The 21,940-nt window shown below is 47.3% G+C and overlaps 1 long non-coding RNA gene across 2 annotated transcripts in view; it reads right to left on the bottom strand.

Annotated features, from left to right (window-relative positions):
* Positions 1-14,475, bottom strand: part of LOC121014659 (uncharacterized) — a 37,273-nt gene extending 22,798 nt beyond the window's left edge. For both annotated transcript variants that reach the window (XR_005783340.1, XR_005783339.1), the window contains exons 1-2: positions 14,270-14,475; positions 12,614-12,797 (exon numbers count right to left, since the gene is read on the bottom strand). This is a non-coding gene — a long non-coding RNA (uncharacterized LOC121014659). The remainder of the gene's footprint in view (positions 1-12,613; positions 12,798-14,269) is intronic.
* Between the last annotated feature and the right edge of the window lie 7,465 nt (positions 14,476-21,940).

The following is a 21,940-nucleotide window of genomic DNA, read 5'->3' as shown; positions in this document are numbered from 1 at the left end:
CTGCACTGTGTAAAATTGCCAGGGAACCAGGGAAACTTACCTGTCACCCTGGTTAAGAATGAGGCTTTTTTTTTTTTTTTTTTTCTGAGAGTGTCAGAAATTTAGCATTGGAAAGGATTATTGAGGAAGGTCATCCAGTCTTTAACCTTAGTGGTATATAATACACTAGGCTCATCTGGTGAGATTCTAAAAACTGCCAGTCTCAGGCCCGACTCTTGGAGACTCTCATTTTATTAGTCTTGGGTGGAGCCTGGGCATGGAATCATCTTAAAGCTCGTCAAGTGGCTCTAATGTCAGGCAAGGCTGAGAGCCACTGAACTCAAGGGTCTTTTGAATGAAAGAACTTTGCAGACGTTTGGGTTCAGATGTAGGTCAAACAAATTCTTGGCTTTTTCCTTTAATTCTTTGACTTTACAAGACTATTTTTGAGAACACTGGGATACTTTATAAACCTCTTTAAGGGAATCACATATTCTTTCAGTGATGTCCAGGTGAACTAGAAATGGCGGCCCTGGTGCCATCACCAAGACTTCAGTCCGAGGGGAGAAAGTAGTTCCAGTGAGGGGTTTGGCATTGCAATCTGGTCAGAGATGGAGAGAGCCCACTGTGGACACCCACCGAGTCTTAGAGGACAGTGTGAACTAGGGGGATAGGCGCGCCTTTGGAATTCAACATACTATTGAATTCTAGCCTTGTCATTTGTTACTGGGTGACCCTGAGCAAACGCTTCACTGTTCTGGGTCACCGTTTTTCCATCTGTAAGATGAGGCTCTATTCCAACCACCTCACAGGGCAGGGGCGAGGTTTACGCTGGGATAATAACATATGGTTCCCAGGCACTGATCAAAGACAACCACCTTTACCAGCCAGGAGTGCTTCATGCATAGCTTTCTGTGCAGTGCACTTATTTCTTGATTTATTTTCAATATAAGGGGACCCACTTGTTCCGACTATACTCCCAGTTAGGTCACATGGGTTCTAAGACCAGCTTTGCCACTCCCTAGAGTGCAAGTCACAATTTCCTTGTTTAAACATCTCAAGGCCCCTCCCAACCTCAACAGTCTCTAGAAGAGATCTTTTCCCCTGCTTGGAATTTTTGATATTCACATTAACCGTAGTGTAAGAGAACATTCCATGGTACTGGTTAAAAAAAAAATCTGTAACTTATGGAGCGCCTGTTATGCACATATACATGTTATGGCATTTAAAGGTCACAACAAACATGGGAGGTAGATATTTGCATCCTCATCAATGGGGGAGAGAACAGATCCAATGAAAAATATTTTTTCCATAATTACGAAGTCAGCATTTGGCACAAATGAGATTTGAACACAACTTTATCACAGTGCCCTTGTCCCCAGCATGTTGAATTCCTAAATACTGCTGGTTATTACAACAGGACTGATTATTCAGGGATAAACTCTTCCTTCAGGGTTTTTCATTTTCCTCTTCCCTATTCTCTGACTTCTTACCAATTCTTATATCAACCCCTCCACAAGAGGTTTTGCGGAAATGGGAAAAACTCTAAATTCCTAGTGATCGTCTAGATTTCTTGGAGTGACCCATATCAATATTGCCTGCCAAATTCTGGGGCACCTGGGTGGCTCAGTCGGTTAAGAGTCTGATTCTTGATTTCAGCTCAGGTCATGATCTCACGGTTCATGGGTTCTAGCCCCACGTCAGGCTTTGTGCTGACAGCATGCGAAGCCTGCTTGGAATTCTCTATCTCCTCTCTCTCCTACCCCTGCTCGCATGTGCACTTTCTCTCTCTCTCTCTCTCTCTCTCTCTCTCAAAATAATTAAGCTTTAAAAAATTTAAAAATACATATCCTACTAAATTCAAAGCAAGTATATCCCCAGCTCATCTTTTCTTAGCTGGATCCCCCAAATGTCCCAGACTACCCCAACCCTGACCCAAGAGCTGAGGAAGCAGGAATGGAAACCAATGGCAGTCTGAACAGATTCCAGCTAAAATAACTGTGCTTTTCTAGGTTTATAAAATATACGAACATGTAATCATATTGCTCAGGCCCCTTCCAGGGCCTCGGAGACGGTTCACTGAAATGAGGGGCCCCTAGGTATTTGCTCCCTCAGCGGCAGGAGACCCACCTCCAGCATTTCCTTGCTCAATGGCATTTTGCAATGAGACTTGCTCTCATTCACACATGGCTACAGACACATTCATAGTCAAGTGGAAATAATGACTGCTATCAAATATGGTCTAATTCCTCTGTTACTGCTCTCATAACTGATGGATTTCCTTTCTTAAAATTCAGAATTATTTGATTTTAATTATCTGCAGCCATCACATGATCAAAGAACTTCAGGGCTAGAAATAAACAGAGGCACTACTAATCCACAAACCGTTTGGGTTTCCAGGGATGAGAAAATCGAAGCCTAGAGAGCCTGTGTGACCCAGGCAAGCTCCAGAGACAGGCTCTTGTCCATAGCAGGGCACTGCTGAGCACTTATTCTGCCCAGGAGAGGGAGAAGCACAGACGTGCTCACCGCCCTAGGGATTTTCCTCTGCTTGGGGAATCTGGATATATTTCAAGCAAGACAGTAGTTGATAAAAGTGAAATTATTGCCAGAGGCAAGAAGTGTGACCTCTACCCCATTCAATACTTTTAACATTCAAAATATAGAAAGCTTATTAGCTTTACCTATCAAATGTGAGCCTCCTACCACTGATTCATCCAGCTTCTCCTGAACCAACTGGGTTATCAGTGCTGCAGAGAAGTCCCTTGGGGGTTGAAGATTATACGATTTGAAGAAACTTCCAAAGGCTCTCCCTTTTTATCCAAACTTTATTGTTTTTTGCCAGAAGCACTATCAAACGTTACTGCAACAGACAGGTCCAATGTGTTTTATAAAGTACAGGTGTGTGTGTGTGTGTGTGTGTGTGTGTGTGTGTGTGTGTGTTTAAATAAGACAGAATATAATGTTTCTGAGAATAGAAATACAAAATAGTTGAGCTAATCCCAGGAGGAAAATGACCAACCCAATAAACTATTTTCCAAATTAACTGCATCCTCTAAAATAATTTTGTGGATCCATTTTTAAAGAAATCTTCACAAATATAGAAACTCCACATAATCAATCCATGTCAATATTCAAGAGCAAATGACTTGTTGCTTCTGGTCATGGTCTTAAGTGAGAAGGAAAATCTTGGCCAAACGACTTGCAGGAGATTATGGGAGGGGACAAAGAAGAAGTGGGGTGGGGACCCTCCCTCCAGCCTTAAGGTTTTAAAATCTTTCTTCTTTTTAAAACCGTGGAATCTTTCTTCACATGGACTGGCATGAGCTCAGCAGTGAAACACAATGGAGGAAGTTGTTCCAGTGAAGGCAGGGGTGAAGGTCTTGCTCCCCCATCTTCCCTTACATACATGGACACACAGACACACTTCCCCCAGTTCTATTTCCTAAGGCGCCTGTGAATCCCTAGAAGCCCCTTGAGGCGCCAGTTCTTTAAAGTCTAGTTAATGAGCACTACCAACAAATACAAGTTTAAGGAGCTAAAGGAGTCTGCTGGTACCCACTTGCAATCATGCTGATGGATATGATGTGGAATTAAGATTTAAAAAAAAACAACTTACTTGAAATTGAAAAAGATCAAAACTCTAGAATAGTGTGGTCTAACAGAACTATCTGCAATGATGGAAATGTTCTGTGTCTGTGCTACCCAATACATTAGTCACGAGCCATGTTTGGACATGGAGCCCTTGAAATGGGGCTAATGGGATTGGGAACTGAACTTTTAATTTTATGTAATTTCAATTAATGTAAATGTTAATGTAGACGGCCTCACATGGTTACCGGCTACTGAATGGTGCAGTTCTAGACCATTTCTCTTATGTAGGTAGAAATACAAGGAGAGACTTTGCAATGAAATACATGTCTACTCTCCTTGTGGAAGCATCTGACGAAGCCGATCATTCCCTGCCCCCCACCACCTCATCCTTCTTAATCTCCTCTCTGTTCCACCAAAAGGAAAGCTCAGACAAGAGCCCTTCTGTATGAGCTTCTTGTTGCTGCTATAACAACTTGCTACGAGCTAATTCTTTTTCAGTTCCTGAGGTCAGAAGTCCACCCTGAGCCTCTGTGGGCTAACATCAAAGTGGTGGCGAAACGGCATTCCTCCTGGAGGCTCTGGGAGAGAATTTGTCTTCTTCACTTCCCTAACTCTCGAGGTTGCAAGCACTCCTTGGTGGAAACCCCTTTCTCTATCTTCGCAGCCAGCAGTATGGCATCTTCCAGTCTCCCTCTGCTTCCATCATCACGTTTTCTCCTCGGATTCTGACTCGGAACCTCCTGCCTCACCCTTATAAGGACGCTGTAACTACCTTGGGCCCATCTGGATAAGCAGAGATAACCTCCTGAAGCTCAAGATAAACTCAAGAACCTTACTTTAATCATAGCCACAGAGCCCCAGTTGCCATGTTATTGGGCAACATATGCACAGCTTTCGAGGCTGTAGGCATCTTTGGTGGGGGGTGGGCATTACTCTGCCTACCACACCTTTTGTTGTGGATTAACTTGAAGTAAGGCTAGTGCCTTTCATTAAATTCATTAATGGCCAGCTTTGAAAAGGTAGCCTTGGTTGGTAAGGCTTCACCGCAGTTACCCACAAGTGAGGTGAGGTTTTCTCACTCTTTACCTTAACCTGGTGGTTCCCCAAATTTAGCCAGCATCAGATCACCCGTGGGCTTGTGAAACAGATTGCTGGACTCAAACCCCGGAGTTTCTGATCCAGCAGGTCTAGAGTGGGCCCAAGAAATTTGCATTTCTCAGCCAGGTGCAATCATTTTAACATATGTCCATAAATTCTTTGACATCCCTCCTTTCAAAAGATGGAGTCTTACTTTCATCCTTTGGAGTATGGGCTAGATTTCGTGACCCAATTCTAACTATATTTGATGGATGTGAGGGCATGTGATTTAAAGACAAGGCTCTCTCATTCTCTGAGCATCAACTTCCAGCCACAGCTGAGCCTTCAGATTACTGCAGCTTGCAGTAACAACTTGACTGCAACCTCCTAAAAAGCCCTGGGTCAAATTCACCCAGATAAGTCACTTCTAAATTCCTGACCCACAGAAACTGTGTGAAATAAGACAAGTTTGTTGATACTTAAAGCCACTAAACTTTGGGGTAACTTATCACACAGCAACAGATAACTAATACGTCAGGTGGTGCTGATACCACTGGTTTGGGGACCACATTTTGAGAACCACTGGTCCAACCCACACACTGTGGAAGGCACCGACATTGCCCCTGCCTGCCTGGATATGCTTCAGAGAACCAGAGGAGGGTAATGTTCTTTGGTTTGTATGTACTGCATATTCATTTTCTGTTTTCTGCAGATGTATTCTGTTACCAGCAGCCACTCTCTTGCTGAAGAGCTTTTACTGGGAAGAATGACAACAGTATGGCAACTGATAGCTCCACTCCAGAAGCCCATTTCTGTCTACTCAGGCATCAAAAATGTCCTACACATGGGTGAAGAACCAGGCAGGTTTAAGGAGAAGAGGAAATGACTGAAGGACTAGACCATCACTCTCTCTCACCCTCTGTTCAGCCCGGAGGTGACGATGAAGAAAGAAAACAAAACTCTTGACAAGAGAGGGACGGACAGTACTAGGAGCCAGGAGGGCAAAGGGGTGTCCAACTGTTAAATAATGGGAAACCGAAGCTTCTCCCATTGTGTCGGAGAGGCCAGTTCCTGAGCCAGCTGTAGAGGAAATGGGGAGTTTACATTATCTGGGATGTCAGGAAGAACTGAGTGGACACACTTCCTGTCTGGTTCTCCCCAGGGATCAGCAGCCTCTTCGGCAAAGATGCTCTTCCAGAGGTTTCATTTGTTGTTTACTTTCTCAATCGGCAAACGTGGTCCAAGAGGGGAAATATGGCTCCAAGAGGGAGGGAAGGGAATGGTCGTGGATACAGAGCGCCACACAGAAGGGAGCGGAGGGGGGCTGGGAGGCGGGGAAGGGTGGCAGTTTGGCAGGATGGCTGTCTCTGATTCAGGCAGCGTCAGGCAAGCTGGCCAAGCTGGTGCATTTCAGCGATACCCATTCTCTTTAATGGGGTGTCTCTGGCTTTTCCATTTATTTTATAGAAACTTAAAATATGACATATGATTCCATTTATGTGAAATTCTTGGAAAGGCAAAACTAATCTAGAGTGACAGAAAGCAGAAAAGCGGTTGCCCCAGGCCAGTATTGAGGGAGGAGTGGGAATTTGGGGTGTGATGGAAACGTTCCATATTTTTGCTGTGCTCGTGGTTACCCGGGTGTACACATCTGCCACACTTGATTGAACTGTACGCTCAGAATGGGTACATTTTATTGTACGTAAATTATATCTTAATAGTATGGATCTTAAAAAAGTATGACTCATGAGGAGCCCTCTGGTGGGGCATCAAAGACTGGTTTGGCAAAAACAAGAGTTATCTGGTAGAAAAGGGATTCAACTAGTTGTGTGTGGTCTGAGAAATGGAACCAGAATAAATGTGTGCATGCTATAGGAAGCAGATTTCTATTCAATGTATTTGTGTCAGTCATTTAACAAAGGTTCATTGAAAGCCCTATCTGTAAAGGTCTTTAACTCTCAGATGTAAAAAAAAAAAAAATAATAATAATAATAATAAATAATTTGGCTTCTCTATTACCCATTTTCCATTTAAAAAGCCAATCTTTCAAAGAATGGAATATCCTTTGATTTGAGGTTTTCCCATCTTCCCGGAGGTCGTGTCTGACTTCTAGCAGGTTCTCTTAGTGCCAAGGCATTGAGGGGATGTCTAGCCCTCAGGGCCTACTCCATACATCCATGCAGGGATCTTCCCATTCTCAGCCTTGGCCATGAGCCACGTGGTTGAAGAGCTGGCGCTGGCTGCAGTCCACGTAACCTTGACCTTCTGTGCCATCGCTGAGCCATGTTAAGGGAGGGCGTCGTGGTCACTCTGCTGCTTTTGTGCCATAGTGGATATGGGGTATCCCACACCCAGCTCTCTGCGAGTCTGTCTCTCACCCCATGTGCCTAGAACTGTGACAAAGACACAATATGTGTGTGGTGTTGCTGCTTCTCAGGACGCCACCTTGCAAAGCGGACCCCAGGTTCTCCAGTCTTGGGTCCCCCGAAACATCCTGGAATCGCGGAGACGCGGCCTTAGCCTAGTGGTTAAGAGCAACAACTCTAGACCCAGACCCCTCGTATCCGTGCTCTGCCAGCTGCTGGCCATATCACTGGGGGAAGCATTCATTTCTTCTGTCTGAGTCTCTGCCATCTGGGGGAAGTCATAGTTCTTGGTCCACAAGACGCGGTGGGGGGTCTGATGAGGTAACACCCGAAGCTCATAGAAGAATGTGTGGCACGAGGCTCTTGCTTACGGACTTTCCACACCTCTGCACGCCCTGCCATCACGGTTTTTACCTTTATGGCTGCTTCTCTCTCTCCTTGAGCCACTCCCTCGCAGAGAGAGGGTTTTGCCTCTTGGGCACCTGGTATAATCTCTTTAATGGTCCCGGTTTGAGAAAACACTTAGTCCAAAGGCTTTTCTTTATTTTTTCCTGCTTTCCCCTCTATGCAGGCCTCTCCCTTGAAGCAATAAGGAAAGAATACCTGCTTGAAAGAGCATAGGGAAAAGCGGGAAATACGGACAGAAAAAAGTTCATTTGTATTGATGTCGTCAAATCCAACGCGACATCAAACGCATTTGATTTTCATTAAAATGCAGGAAAAGGTGCATCTTACAATAAGTGAAATTCTGCATTTCCTTCTACACAATACAATATCTCTTCTACGCAATACCCTGATGAAGGAAACCAGTAGGAACCCTGATCAGGGTTCAGAGGAAGAGATGTGGCTTGAGTTATTCCGGTCAGAGGAAAGCTCAGAACCCTGAGCTCAGAACACTTTACGAGGGCTGGGAGGAAGAAAAGGTTTCTCTTCTGTGCGCTGTGGTAGGAATACTGGTACAAAGCCTAGCATAACCGTAGCCATTCGCTATATGAGTTTCCCAGGATTGTCATAACAAATTGCCACCAACTGGATGGCTTAAAACAACAGAAATTTATTCCCGTACGGTTCTGGAGGCCAGGTGTCAGCGGGTTCGATTCCTCCTGGAGGCTCTGAGGGAGCATCCATCCTGGGCCTCTCTCCTACATCCTGGCAGCCGCTCCAATCTCTGCCTACATCACCATGTGGCCTCCCCTGTTTTTTTTCCCTTCTCCGTGTCTTCTCCTCTTCCTCTAAGGACACCTGTCATTGGATTTTTTTCCTTCTCCGTGTCTTCTCCTCTTCCTCTAAGGACACCTGTCATTGGATTTAGGGCCCATGAAGATACTCCAGGATGATCTAATTTTAAGATCTTTAATTACATCTGCAAAGATCCTTTTTCCAAATAAGGTCCCATTAAAAATTCCAGGTGGACATATATTTTGTGGAGCCATCATTCAAGCTGCTGCAGAGTAGTTAAAACGTAAGGGTTTTCTGACTGAGCTTCTGGGAACCTACATGATACTCAAGAGCATGTGGCTGATGTTCAGTACTTTCCAAACGGCAGATTTTGAAAGGCAGTGGACATCTACTACCTGGTTGAAAGCCGGGGAACGAAATTAAAGGAGAAAAGAAGGGCCAGGTACTCAGAAGAAAAACATAACTTTAGAGCTTTCCTAAATCTCTCCTGGTGCCCAACTTATATCATTTCTAAATATTTAACCACATGTCATAATTACTGTGGTCTGAGTCTTTCCACCCACAAAGAAAGGGCTAGAAACTTGACCATGGCCAGAGAGCCATTCCTTCCATGAAGCTCAGGAAGCAGACGGGCCATTATAGCCCTATAGGTTCCCGGATACTTGTTTAAATAGGCTTCCCCTGCCCTGCCCTGCCCCAAATCTGTTTTTTAACTGTGATCTCTCATTCCTGCTTCCTAGGAAACTTCTCAAAGGGGTAGCCCTCAGCTCTGGCTCCATTTGAGCCCCCTGGTGACGTCTCAGACCTCAAAATATTTAGAGAGGACAGCGGCCTTATTCTAAGAGTGCCTTTGCCAGTCAATTTAATTGTCAGGTGACAATTTAACTCTTCTTGAAAGGCATATGGGGCATATTACGTACAGATCAGGATGCTTTAGTTTGGAAGGAATAGAAATTCGAACTTAAAATGGCCAAGACATTAAAAAGAATTTAGTAGGGCTCACAAATAGAAGTCCAGATGTATGATGGGTTTTAGACTTGGATTGATCGGGGCTCTGGCCCCATTTTTCTGAAGTTCTCTTCTTTTCTACACGTTTTGGCGGGCTTTCTTCTTGGTAGCAAATGGCTACAGTCATTCTAGGCTTTGTACCAATATTCCTACCACAGCGCACGGAAGAGAAACCTTTTCTTCCTCCCAGCCCTCGTAAAGTGTTCTGAGCTCAGGGTTCTGAGCTTTCCTCTGACTGGAATAATTCAAGCCACATGTCTTCCCCTGAACCAAACAGGCGGGATTATTCTGACAGGTAGGATTGATTAGATTAATGAAGGCCCACCCCGAGCAGGAATGGGGACAAGCCCCCAAACCAAAGGTGGCTCCACCAGCAGGGAGAGACAAACTGGCTGTCAAAGAGGCAGCACCCAGTGTTCCTCTACCCCTCCCTGGCAGCCAAGCAGCTGACGTTCTTTCTAGAAGCATTCCTTTCTCCAGGGGTTCACAAATGTGCTTTACACTTTGCAAAGGATGTTCATTTGAAAATCACTGTGACGTAGCAAATCACACAAATATTTGGCGTGGAGATAAAAAAAATCATCTAATGACCTGTGGTCCTTTCAGAATTAATTTTCTCTGATCCGAGGCATGATGCGATGAAGCCCCAGCTCCCCGGTGTGTTTAAGAAGGTGTTTGTTTGTTTAATTGATTTATTTATTTAGAGAGAGCGTGCACACACACAAGTGCAAGCCGGGGAGGGGCAGAGAACGAGGGAAAGAGAGAATCCCAAAGAGGCTCTGTGCTGTCACCAGAGAGCCGATGCTGAGCTCGAGCCCATGACTCTGGGATCATGACCTGAGCTGAAATCGAGTCAGACACTCAACTGGCTGAGCCTCCCACATGCCCCAAGAATATGTTTTTGATTACTGTGAGGTTTGCCCGTAACAACAAACATCTTTTAAACTTGCCTCTAAGAGGTCATAAGATGAAGGAAGAAAAATAGATAACAAAATTAACCCAGGAAAGAAAGAAAGAAACCTAGTTTTTCGCCAATGGATGATGTAATGGCTATTTTGATGTGTCAATATAGCTGGGCCACAGTGCTCATGTACTGCATATAGATATAGATATACCAAACATTATTCTGGATGTTTCTGTGAGGGTGTTTTTGGATGAGATTTACACTTAAATTGGTGGACTCTGAGTAAACCAGACTGCCCTCTAAGTGTGGGTGAGCCACATCCAATCAGTTGAAGGCCCAAATAGAGCAAAAGGCTAACTCAACATCCCCCAAGCGAGAGGGAACTTTCCAGAGCAGCTTTCTCTCTTCCTGGCTTTCAGCAGATGCCTTCGGACTCAACTACCACTTGCTGAGTCTCCAGCTTGCTGGCCTCATCCATCAGATTGAGACTCACCAAGTCTCCACAATCGTGTGAGCCAATCCCTTAAACTAAACCTCTTCCTATAGGCAGCCCCATCCTATCGGTTCTGCTTCTCTGGAGAGCCCTGACTGGTACAGATGGTGATAGACACGAGCGTCCCCATGGGAGGGGAGGTTACAATATTTGTCCTGAGAAGTGGGCGGTTCCGGTAATTATTGCTGCGTGACAAACTATACCAAAACTTGGTGACTTAAAACAACTACCTTACTTTTTCTCAGAATTCTTGACAGCTGAGTGGTTCTTCTGGCGGTGTCACCAGGGGTCACTCGTATGGGCACACTCAGCTGGTTTGCCAGTGGCTGGGCTCAGGCGGCACGTGGAGACGGTCGGACTTCTCTCTACATACCTAGTGGCAGGGCCCCTCTCTCCCTGTGACTTTTCCACGTGTCCCTGCGGTGGTCTACGTCAAGGCAGCCTGACCTCCTACACAGAAGCCGGGGACATCAAAAAGGGTAAAGCAGGAAGCTGCGAGGTCTTCTTGAGGCTAAAGCCCGGAACTAGTGCAAGGTTAAATTCCATCGCAGTTTATTGGCTAAAGCCAATTACAAGGACGAGCCCCGATTCAAGGGGAGGGCACCTCCCAAGGGCCTCCATACTGCAAGTATGGTTTATGGAGCCCCATGATCTTATCTGATTGACACCACAGGCTAAGCGTCCCATTCTGCAAATGCATCCTTCAGCTCTATCACCACAGAAGAGAGGTTGAGATGTCCTGGCCTCAAACAACATAAGGCAGCCAGTGAGAAACCCGTGTGATGGCCTATAGGTTTCCTCTCCGGCCCAAATACTCAGTCTCCCTAAAGCCTAGTGGCACCTGTGAGTGCCCTCTTTTCCCATTAGCCTTCTTCAGTACCTACTGTCCCTACATGTATCGTTTCACTTTCCCCGCCCACACTAATCTGGTGACTCGTATTACATGACTGATTATGACCAGATTCTCTCTAAAAATGGGGAATGGAAGATTAAAGTAATTAACCAGCTCCTTCAGGCAGGCTATTTCCTATATTAGGTCTTAATGCCTTCATTTTATCATTCAAATAATCAGGTGAAAGCTGGAGCTTTGGAAACATTGTCCTTAGAGGACCTGATTTTGCCCTTGGCTTCTGGACCCCGGCTCGCCCGGCAGGCCTTGTCAGCGGAACCCCATGTAGCATCCAATTCGCAGATACACAAAGCCCATCTGAGCCACCGTGAACGTCACGAGTCGTCCGTGAGAAGAGCATCTAGGAATCCCTGACGGCCAGGACGGGAGGGTCTGGGGAGCACACACTGGTGGGAGGGGGTGGGTTCCAGGCCAGCGTGTGGGATCACTGGGGGTTCTGGACCTTCTAGGCACAAGAAATCCGTGCTCAACCAGAACCTTCTCCAAGACTCTGACTGACGATGCCCAGGACGTGGCTACTTGGCTGAGCCTCTGGGAGCCCAAGAAAGAAAGTGAAGCCTTGAGGAACACATTTCAAACCCATTCCATGGCTCCTGGCAGAAGGAAAGTCTAAATTTAGATTTATGACCAGACGGTTTCAGACACAATGTCTTACACGACAGGAAATGAACAGGTTTTCAGGAGAGAGGGGCCAGCTCCTCACCCACGGATGTATCTACCACACGGGAGGGGACACGTGTCAAGCACTTCTTACAGATGAGGCTCCGTGGAAGAGGAAGGGGACGTCACAAAGAGCAATAAAGCCGACCCTGCTTTAAGAAGCCTTTGGTCCAACAGACGTGGGTCCGACCTCTGCAGCCCGGGTCCTGCCCGGCTTTGGGATCACAGAGGGGGCCAAATGTGCCAGGAGATCATTCTGACGACAAGAAGGTTAGTTCTGAAAGAAGTGAGAGTCAGCAAGATCTTAGCGGGCAAAGCCGTGGGCAGAACAGAGCCACGCAGGGTGGCTGGGTGAGGGGGACTGGCACCTTGCCTACGTTCTATAGTCTTTCACCTTCTTGTCTCACCTAACCCTCACCTGACCTTTCACCTTCTTGTCTCACCTGAGAATCACTGCCTCTTCTGCCCAGGAGGACGCTGAGACCAGAGAGGTGAAGCGGCTGCCTCAGGTCACACAGCCAGTTCAAGGCAGGACTGTGCCTCAGTCACGGCACTCAGGCCGCAGAGATCCCGACACAGGGGAGACAGGGAGGAGGAATGTCGGTCTTCTCCCCCAGAACAGGCATCCTGCCAAGTCCAAAAAGCAAAGTGCCTTGAGTGGAAGACAGCCCGCAGGTGAAGGCAGCCCCCTGGCCATCTGCCCAAGGGAGGCTGGCACAGTCGCCTGTGACCTGGGGACAGCGGCCTCTCCTGTCCCAGACAACAGCACCTGCTCACCTGATCAATCACCAGGCAGAGGAAAAACAAACCTCTGACAGCCCCACATCCTTCTGAAGCTCTCCCCAGACGTAGCGCCCACGGCAATCAAACAGAGGGCCAACAGCACCATCCCGACCGCCCTGAAGAACCCCACAGAATGCAGATGGAGACATGACCGCGGTGGGACCGCCCACCTAACTGAGCACTTACTATGCGCCAGGCGTCACACCAAGCGCTTGCAGTGGGTTACCCATTTAACCTTTCCACAGCCCTGGGCGGGAGTACCGTTACTACCCCACGCACCAGCTATAACCTCCACCCTGGAACTTCCCCTTCAGACACTCCAGTAACACCTCCCCTCAGGAGAGCCTAGCAAGTGACAAGTGAATGACACAATAGAATGTAAGCGCCGGGAAACCAAAGTTTGTGTCTGTTTTGCTCACCGATGTCACCCAAGCTTCTAGGACATTGCCAGGCACGTGGCAGATTTTCAATACATATTTGTCGAGTGAAGCAAAGAACCATAAAACCACCCTAAGATGCACATGCTAAGTTGGCCAAGCAATTTGCTCCCACACGTTGGTCCTGAGGGTTGAAATTCAGATTTTTCCTTACTAAAGCCTAAGAGTAAAGTCCCTCGATGCTGTAATTCTACATACAATGTGATTGGTGAATGAGCCACATGCTCAGCCCCAGCCCTCGTTCACAGGGAGGTTACAGAGGGAAGGGGACATACTTATTTGCCCCCAGGCTTATTTGCCTAAGGTGCACTTGGTCTGGCTGGATCCCTACCGCTCTGTCCACTGGCCCCAGGGTCTGGATTCACCTGCTCAGATATACCCCAGCCACAGGGAGTGTAGAATTGGCTTGAAATAATATGTGCCCCTGAGCAGTAAGAGGGTTCCTCCCACACTGGCGTTTCGCTAGGTCTACACAATCTGCCAAGTGAGTGTGTTTGGCTCTCCAGATAAATGAGGAGCCAAAGGGTGTCTTTCTGACTGTGAATTCTTGGCATTTTTTTCACGCTTCTAAATAAGCAAAGTTAACACTGCCAGTGTTCTCTGGCACCGCTGAGGGCTGTTTAATGAATAAGAGAATCACAGATCGTGGTGGTAAAAGGGCCTCAGAAGTCACCTGATGCGGGGGTTTTCAAACCTTTTAGTCAACGGAATCCTTCTTTCAAACATAACCTTACCCTGAAATTTATCATTGTACACTATCGATCATATCATATCATACCCTACAGAACACACATGAGATTATATTACAGGAGAGAAGCCGGCAGTGCTGTGGATAAAGTCAGGGGGCAGCCGAGTCCCCTCCCCCCGGCCCTCTCTTACCTTTCTTCCTTCTGGCAGCCAGTATGGGTTCCAGAAACACCAGTCTAACTTCACCCCCTCTAATGCAATGGGAAACAAAGGATCAGGGAGGTGAAGGGACTCGTCCAAGGTCACACCGCTAGGTAACGACCATGCTAGGGCTTGGGGTCAGCACTCGCTGTAGCGCGGCGCCCGCGCACACCCACTTTCTGCAGCCCGGCGCTGGCGCAAACCCAATTTCTATGGCCCGGCGCCTGCGCAGCACACCCACTTTCCTACAGCCCCGCGCCCGCGCAAACCCACTTTCTACAGCCGGGCGCCTGCGCACACCCACTTTCTACAGCCCGGCGCCTGCGCAAACCCACTTTCTAACCCTTGCACTGGAAGAAACACCTGCCGGCGCCGGGCAAGTGGGCCAAGAGGATGCTCCGCCTGCGTTGGTCGAGGGTGTTGCTTATGAAAGACAGTAAGGGCTACTTTAATATAAAATGTCAACTCTATGGCAGAGTGCCCCAGCTCCTACTTTGGACATCCGAAAGGTGACAGGGCACTCACTGGCCTTAACTTCTCGTGTCCGAGGAAACCTTAGTCCTCAAAATGGGCTCTTCAATGGCAGAGAATGCACAAACAAAACAGTCTTCTATTTATCAAAAATGAGGCGCTGGGAGTCATGTTAGGGAACCCAGCCCGCGCTCACCCTTGTGCAACCATCAAGACACAGTGTCCTCCCTGTGAAAGGCAGCACGTGACTCCATAGACTCTCGAAACTTCCTCTAGCTCAGAGATGCTAAGAGCCTAACAGATACAGAAAACAAATAGCTTCTCCCCCAGGTGGAGGAGTCTCTTCTCATACTGTCTCCTACCCAGGCAGGGAAAGAAGTGTAACCAGATGAGCCCGGGGCCACAGTCAGGGCCACGTGCCCTCCAGTGAGCAGAAATGCTGTGACTCACACAAATATACTACATAAATGCCTCCAACACCCCCCCCCCCCATACCCCTGCTTCAATAGGTCTTTCTTTTGCTCGGCTTCTCAGTTACCTTTCTCCTTAGCTTAACCTACTTTAAAAATTTTTTTTTTGAATGTTTATTTATGTTTTAAGAGACAGAGAGACAGAGTGTGAGCGGGGAAGGGGCAGAGAGAAAGAGAGGGAGACACAGAATCCGAAGCAGGCTCCAGGCTCTGAGCTGTCTGCACAGAGCCCGACGCAGGGCTCGAACCCATCAGCCATGAGATCATGAACTGAGCCAAAGTCGGACACTTAACCGACTGAGCCACCCAGGTGCCCCTTTAGCTTAAACTTCTTTAGAAAAGCTGTCCACAGACAACTGGAGCCCCTAATTATTCCTTAGGCCTCTCTCCTGTTGGCCTTGTCTCAGCTAATAGCCTAGTGCCAGAGACTGAAAGGGGAAGCTCCTCTCCTGCACCCTTCCCTTCCCTCCTTATGCCCTTCTTCATCCTCCCTGTACCCTCCTCCTTCCTCCCTGCACCTCCCCTCTCTCGCTGCACCCTCTCCTCCATTTCTGCCCCCTCCTCCTTCCTCCCTGCACCTCCCCGGACTCCTGCACCCTTCCCCTCCCTTCCTGCACCCACCCTCTTCCTTCTTCTACCCCTTGCACCCTTCTCCTTCCTCTGCACCTCCCCTGCCTCCTGCACCCTCCCTTCACCTCCCTGTACCCCCCCCATTTCCTGTAGCCTCCTCCTCCTTCCTCTACTGTCCTCCTCCCTCCTGGCACCCTCCCCTCTTCCTGTACCCTCCCTTTCCCTCTCTGCACCCTTCTGCTCCCTCTCACACCCTCCCCCACCCCTGCACCCTCCCCTTCCCCCTGGCACCCCTGTGGAAAGTCACATGGGGAGTCTTTGGCTGGAACACTCAGTGGTGCTCAGAAATCCTAAACACTGTGGCCTTTGCAGTGCCTGCCGGGGAGAACAGGGAGTCCTCTCTCAGGCCAGACTCAAGCAGGCAAGATGGAAGCAGCCTTATTAGGTCATCCAGCTCAGGAACGGGGTGAGCCTCTTTCTTCTACTGGCCAGCCCACAAGAATGAAACTCCTGACCCGGACATCTGTATCCTTCTGCCACTAACTCCCCTGTCCCCGCCTATGAGGAAGTTGCTCTCCTCCAAAGACCAACCAGTCCCTCTGTGGCTGTGCCCCATTCCCATCCAAACCTGGAAGGAAGGTGCCGGGAGCCCTCTTCTCCCCCAGAGACTCTGGGAGTCCTCTTGTCCCCCAGAGACTCCATGGTATTTGTTTCAGTTCTGCCATGTCCTCGCCCCATGCGTGTCCCACACATATAGCACCTTGTAACATCCCGTATCAGGCCCCTATCTGTTATGTTTGTTGTCTGTCGCCTGTCTCCCTGCACTAAAATGTAATTCCCTGGGGAAGGGATTGGCTGCTTTCGATAAATATTTACTGAATGGATTTCTTGTGCACGGATAACACCCAGCACACAGTCACTTGCCGTGTGTCCCATGCTTCCTTTCCTCAGCTATTTCTGCAGGTAAAGCCACTTTGTGTTCACATGCAGAGAGAGCACAAGAAGTTTCTCCTGGTCATTTCCCTGACCTGTACCATCTGGAAGTCAGCAGTCTCCCTCTATCTTCTTGGGGAAAGTGGGTTGATCTGAGTCAACCCTTACATACTTGCCATGAGCAGGTGCATTTCCAAAGCCGGGAGAGCATCCTCACGACTCGCAGAGGATGAGAAAACATCAGCAACCCAGCAGCCCCGAGAGGCCCTATTCAGGCCCGGCCCTAACCTCTGACCTCTTGCCCCAGCACCCACATTCTTCATACTATCACCTCCCAGCGACCAAAACTGCTCCCGAGGCAGAATCTTACGAAGTGCCACATTGAATGCTGAGTGAGGCTTGACATCTTTCCTCTCTGAGAGCAGCTGTACTTCCAACAGGCCAGTTGAAGTCAAAGGAATGGGGACATGCTTGTAACATGTCAGCGTCTGCACGAGGTCTGGGGTCCGGCCAACCAGACTGGCTGGACCTCTGCTCTTTAAACCCATAAACCTCTAGTGCCGGGCCTACTCTTTAAAAACATTAATTTGTGTTTCTAATTATAAAAAAATAATGCATGCCTGTAGGAAATTTCAAATTATAACATTATATTAAAAAACATTTCTTTTTAATGCGCTTCTAAGTATGAAGCAATCCTACCTCCCCTTGGGGGAGGAGGAGAGCCGTTATCTTGCCAAGCCTGCTTGCAATTTGTAACCATTTTCTGTTTGCGCAAAGTCTGTAAATTCGTTTTTTAAATGTAATATTTTGTATAAGATACAGTGAAGAACAAAGGGAGCTCAGTATTTTTCCACATCTGTGAGCAGAAGCTACTTCTGTAGATACAGTGGCCTGTGCCAGCCCCTCCTGTGGCTTCCCGCATAGGGGACAGGGTGACTGTATGGTATAGGCTGTTATCCAGGGGATTTTTTTCTTTTCCTTTTCTTTTTCTTTTTTTAATTTTTTAATGCTTATTTTTGGGGGGGGTGGGGGAGAGACAGAGACAGAGCATGAGCACGGGAGGGGCAGAGAGCGAGGGAGACGCAGAATCCGAAGCAGGCTCCAGGCTCCGAGCTGTCAGCACAGAGCCCGATGTGGGGCTGGAACTCATAAGCGCCCAAAACAAACAGTATTTGATTTTTGAGTTACTTCAGTGTATTTAGTGTAATTATTTCCACTCCTGGGGCGCCTGGGTGGCTCGGTCAGTTACGTGTCTGACTTTGGCTCAGGTCACGATCTCATGGCTTGTGAGTTCGAGCCCCATGTCGGGCTCTGTGCTGACAGCTGGAGCCTGGAGCCTGCTTCAGATTTTGTGTCTCCCTCCCTCTCTGCCCCTCCCCTGTGCTCGCTCTCTCGCTCCCTCGCCCTCTCTCAAAAAATAAAACATTTTTTACAAATTAAAAAAATACTTTTTAATTAAAAAAAAAGAAACAACATTGGAGCACCTGGACGGCTCAGTCGGTTAAACATTCAACTCTTGGTTTCGGCTCAGGTCATGACCTCATAGTTCATGAGTTCAAGCCCCACATTGAGCTCTGCACCGACATCGTGGAACCTGGTCCAGATTCTCTCTCGCCCTCGCTCTCTGCTGCTCCCCCACTCGCTTGCTCTCTCCCTTTCTCAAAATAAACGAACCTCATTTAAAAAAAAAAAAAACACTTAAAGCGTCTGCCAGCTCACCATTCATCGTTAGCCGTATGCAGTTTAGAACTTCTTTCTCTTCCTTTAATCCAACCATTACCATTTTTCTTACTTTTCTTCCTTAGGAAAAAAGAAACAGAGCCAATCTTTTCCTAACTCCCAGATTTCCTGAAGAAGCAAGGAAGAGCTTGTGTTGGTGAAACAGCGTGAGGGCTTGTACGTAGCTTCCTCAATGGTATGGGAGACGTGCCAAACCAATGCTGTGGACTGACACCTGTCAGGGCTGGTCCACGTTAAAGTGTGGAGGGTGGGTCACATGTGAGTGCAAGGATTACAAAAGGTCTCCTCCTCAAATTAGATTTCTCTTCTGTCCGTTGGCAAATAACCTGCAATCCCGTGGTGAGAACCGCATTCTTGAACCCCGACCTCTGTTAACAGGCGACCAAACTGAAATCCCCGAAGGGTAAATTGACTTTAAAAGGCTTTGCCATGTGTTCAAATGCACAGAGCCGGGCAAGAGAAATAGCCGGGAGATACTGGTGGTAACCGCATCCCAATCACAACGACTCTGAATGGATCTTTCCCAAGCGCTGAAAGGTGCCAGGAAGGGGAGGAATTTGAGAGCACTGAAACCCAGGAAAATTGGGTGGGAGTGAGAACATAACCAAAGAAGTAAATCCGGAAGAACAGAAAGGCTGAAGACACCAAAATCTGACCGAATGTTTTCCCTTTTCTGGCTTATTTATATTTAAAAAGAATATACCCGAAGAGTCTTCCTCTAGTTCTGGCCCTAGTTAACTATGTGACCATGATATGTGAAAGGATTGGACCAGGATCGGTGGTTCTTCCAGTAACTGAGAAAATACAGATGCCTGGGCCCTATCCCCAGAAATTCTTATCCAGATGGCTTGATTCACAGCCCCGGCATTTGGCTTTGTTTGTGTTGGCCTTTCCCCACCCCCCCAAGAGCTTCCCGGACAGATTCCAAGATTCAGGAAGGTCATTTCTGAAGTCCCTTTTTAATTCTGAATTCAGATTCTGTAAAATATAGGAGGCAAGAAGCCTTGCATTTGCTCACTTTTCACTGCCGGCAGAGCTGCCCGGCCCACCTACACACACCCCTGGCCTTCGCAGGTGCACGCACAGAGGGTCTGCACTCAGAGGCTGGATGTTTTCACAACGCCACATCACAAGACTACCTCTAATGGCAATGCACGCTGTAAATTGTCCTCTCCTCCTTCCTCGGAGGGTTTAAGAAAGAAAGTGGGGCAAGGGTGTCCCTCACGCCAGGGGGTAAATTCTTGATTGACCTTTTGAAAAGATTATATTTCCCAATTAGCACTTACCCAAAGCTCATTGATTAGGTAAAACTCTGTGTGTGGCATCTCTGAGGTTGTTTCTTTCCTGATTCTTAGAAGTTCTTAAAACATGGAGAATCTTTTAAAAAAAAAATTGTTAACGTTTATTTATTTTTGAGAGACAGAGCACGAGCAGGGGAGAGGCAGAGAGAGAGAGAAGACACAGAATCTGAAGCGGGCTCCAGGCTCTGAGCTGTCAGCACAGAGCCTGACACGGGGCTCGAACCCACAAACCATCAGATCATGACCTGAGCCAAAGTCGGACACTTAACCGACTGAGCCACCCAGGCACCCCAACGGAGAATCCATTTTAAATGAAAAAAAAAAAAAAAAAAAAAAAAAAGAAAAGTTTGGAGGTGGAAGTGAATGCAATCGTAATTTGTCATGTTTCCAAGCCTTATAAACCTCCCTTTGATGTGCTGCTATCAGTTAATGAAGACTGTGGGCTTCTGTCTTCACCTCAGAAGCGACAGCATGAGCATAATCGACTGATTTTCCTGATAACCTCCGCGACTTTGCTGTAGCACATGTTACCAGAGCCATAATGACACACACACACACACACACACACACACACACACACACACACAACGGGGGGAAATGAGCTGTGCTCTCAGGCAAGTCAGCCTCATAAGTATTAGAGAATTTTTTGATCCAACTCTGCAGGCCCAGAAACACCCAAGAGCTTTCTCAAGTTCATGCAAATGTACGTCGTCTCCTATTGCCTCAGAAAGTGTCCATTTCACAATCATTAGTGTCTTAGCCGGAGGACATGTGCGTCTATTGTTGTTCTTTTCCCATCCGTCAAGTACAACTCCTTTGGCCAACAACCACTTATGACCTCAAACTCCATCTGATTTTCATCAGATGTGCTCTTTGCAGGGAAAAGGAAAGCCAAGCCACCCGTTTACAAGGTCAGCACAGATATGTCTTTGCAGGTGCCACATTGTGTATATGAAAAATAATCGGGGTACAATTTCTAGAAAAGAGCCAGTTTTTATAGCTGCTGTGAGTTTTAGAGAGGAATGACTATAAGACGTCAGCCCCTGGGCCATCTCAACATCTCATCAGCTATAAATAGGAGACCTTGAGCAGTGCAGATGTTTGAAACATACAAAGAATCACCATCCAGGAAAAATGAATAAGAACGTGGATTTTCTGCACACCTGACCATATGGAAAGTGAGTTAATTTTATTCCAATGCATTACACTCAAATGAGAGATTGTTGTTGCCAATGTGAAAAGCCAGGACCTCAGTCTGGGTGCAACAAAGCCATTGATTTATTACAGACCTTCAAAACTAAGGGGGAAAAGTAATCCAATTCTGGGACCAGTGCCATTCTTTCATTACTGTAGGGGCAGGAGACGACGGCCTTCATGGTCTAATTTGATGAGCATTGCAGCCTGCCACGGTGCTTGGAATTTCTACCATTAGACAATCCTCCATTTTGTTCAGATGTTGTACCTCCTGGATTCCAGGAGCCTTTTGGTGCAGTATCCCTCAGTGGATACTTCCAGGGATAGAAAGCTAACTACAATACGACATTAATTTTGGAAAGTTCTTTCTTGTGTTGAGTGCAAGCCTTTCCTGTAACTTCCATTCATTCATCCTAATCTTGTCCCCGCCCCCCCCCCCCCGCCTCCTTGAGTACCATGGAATAAATCTATTGCCATTTCCCCATGGTGACCCTTCGAATGTTAGGGGACAGCAAGCAAGCCTCTGCTAAGCCTTCTTGCTTCAGGCTCAAAACGCTGCACTTACTCAACCAACTCGGAATGATGTCACTTCTGGTAATCCTCACTTGAGTCACCTCTCTATGCACCTGATCATTGACATGTGAGGGCACCATACTAGGTGCGGTCCTCCAGAATTGGTCTGACCAGAGCAGCCTATGGCAAAATGCCACTACGTTCACTGAAGTGTATTGTAAGGTCATGTTAATACTTGGGGGGGTAATTATATCGTGGTTCATACAGAGCTCACAAGAACTAAAAACCCCTCCGGATTCTTCTCGTGAATTCCTGTTAAGCCAGGTCTGCCCCAACCTGAACATGCAGATATGTAACCTATATAAATAATATGTAAAATCAATCCTAATTAAGCTTCCTTTGTTGTTATGGTCAAGATCCTTTTGAATCCTGATCATTCTCTCCAGGCTATCAGTCAGTGAGCTCCCCCC

This window comes from Herpailurus yagouaroundi, unplaced genomic scaffold (assembly GCF_014898765.1).
Source record: "Herpailurus yagouaroundi ecotype Mexico unplaced genomic scaffold, PumYag 203, whole genome shotgun sequence".
NCBI lineage: Eukaryota > Metazoa > Chordata > Mammalia > Carnivora > Felidae > Herpailurus > Herpailurus yagouaroundi.
The sequence above is the reverse complement of the archived record's forward strand: the minus strand, read 5'-3'. Positions and strand labels throughout refer to the sequence as shown.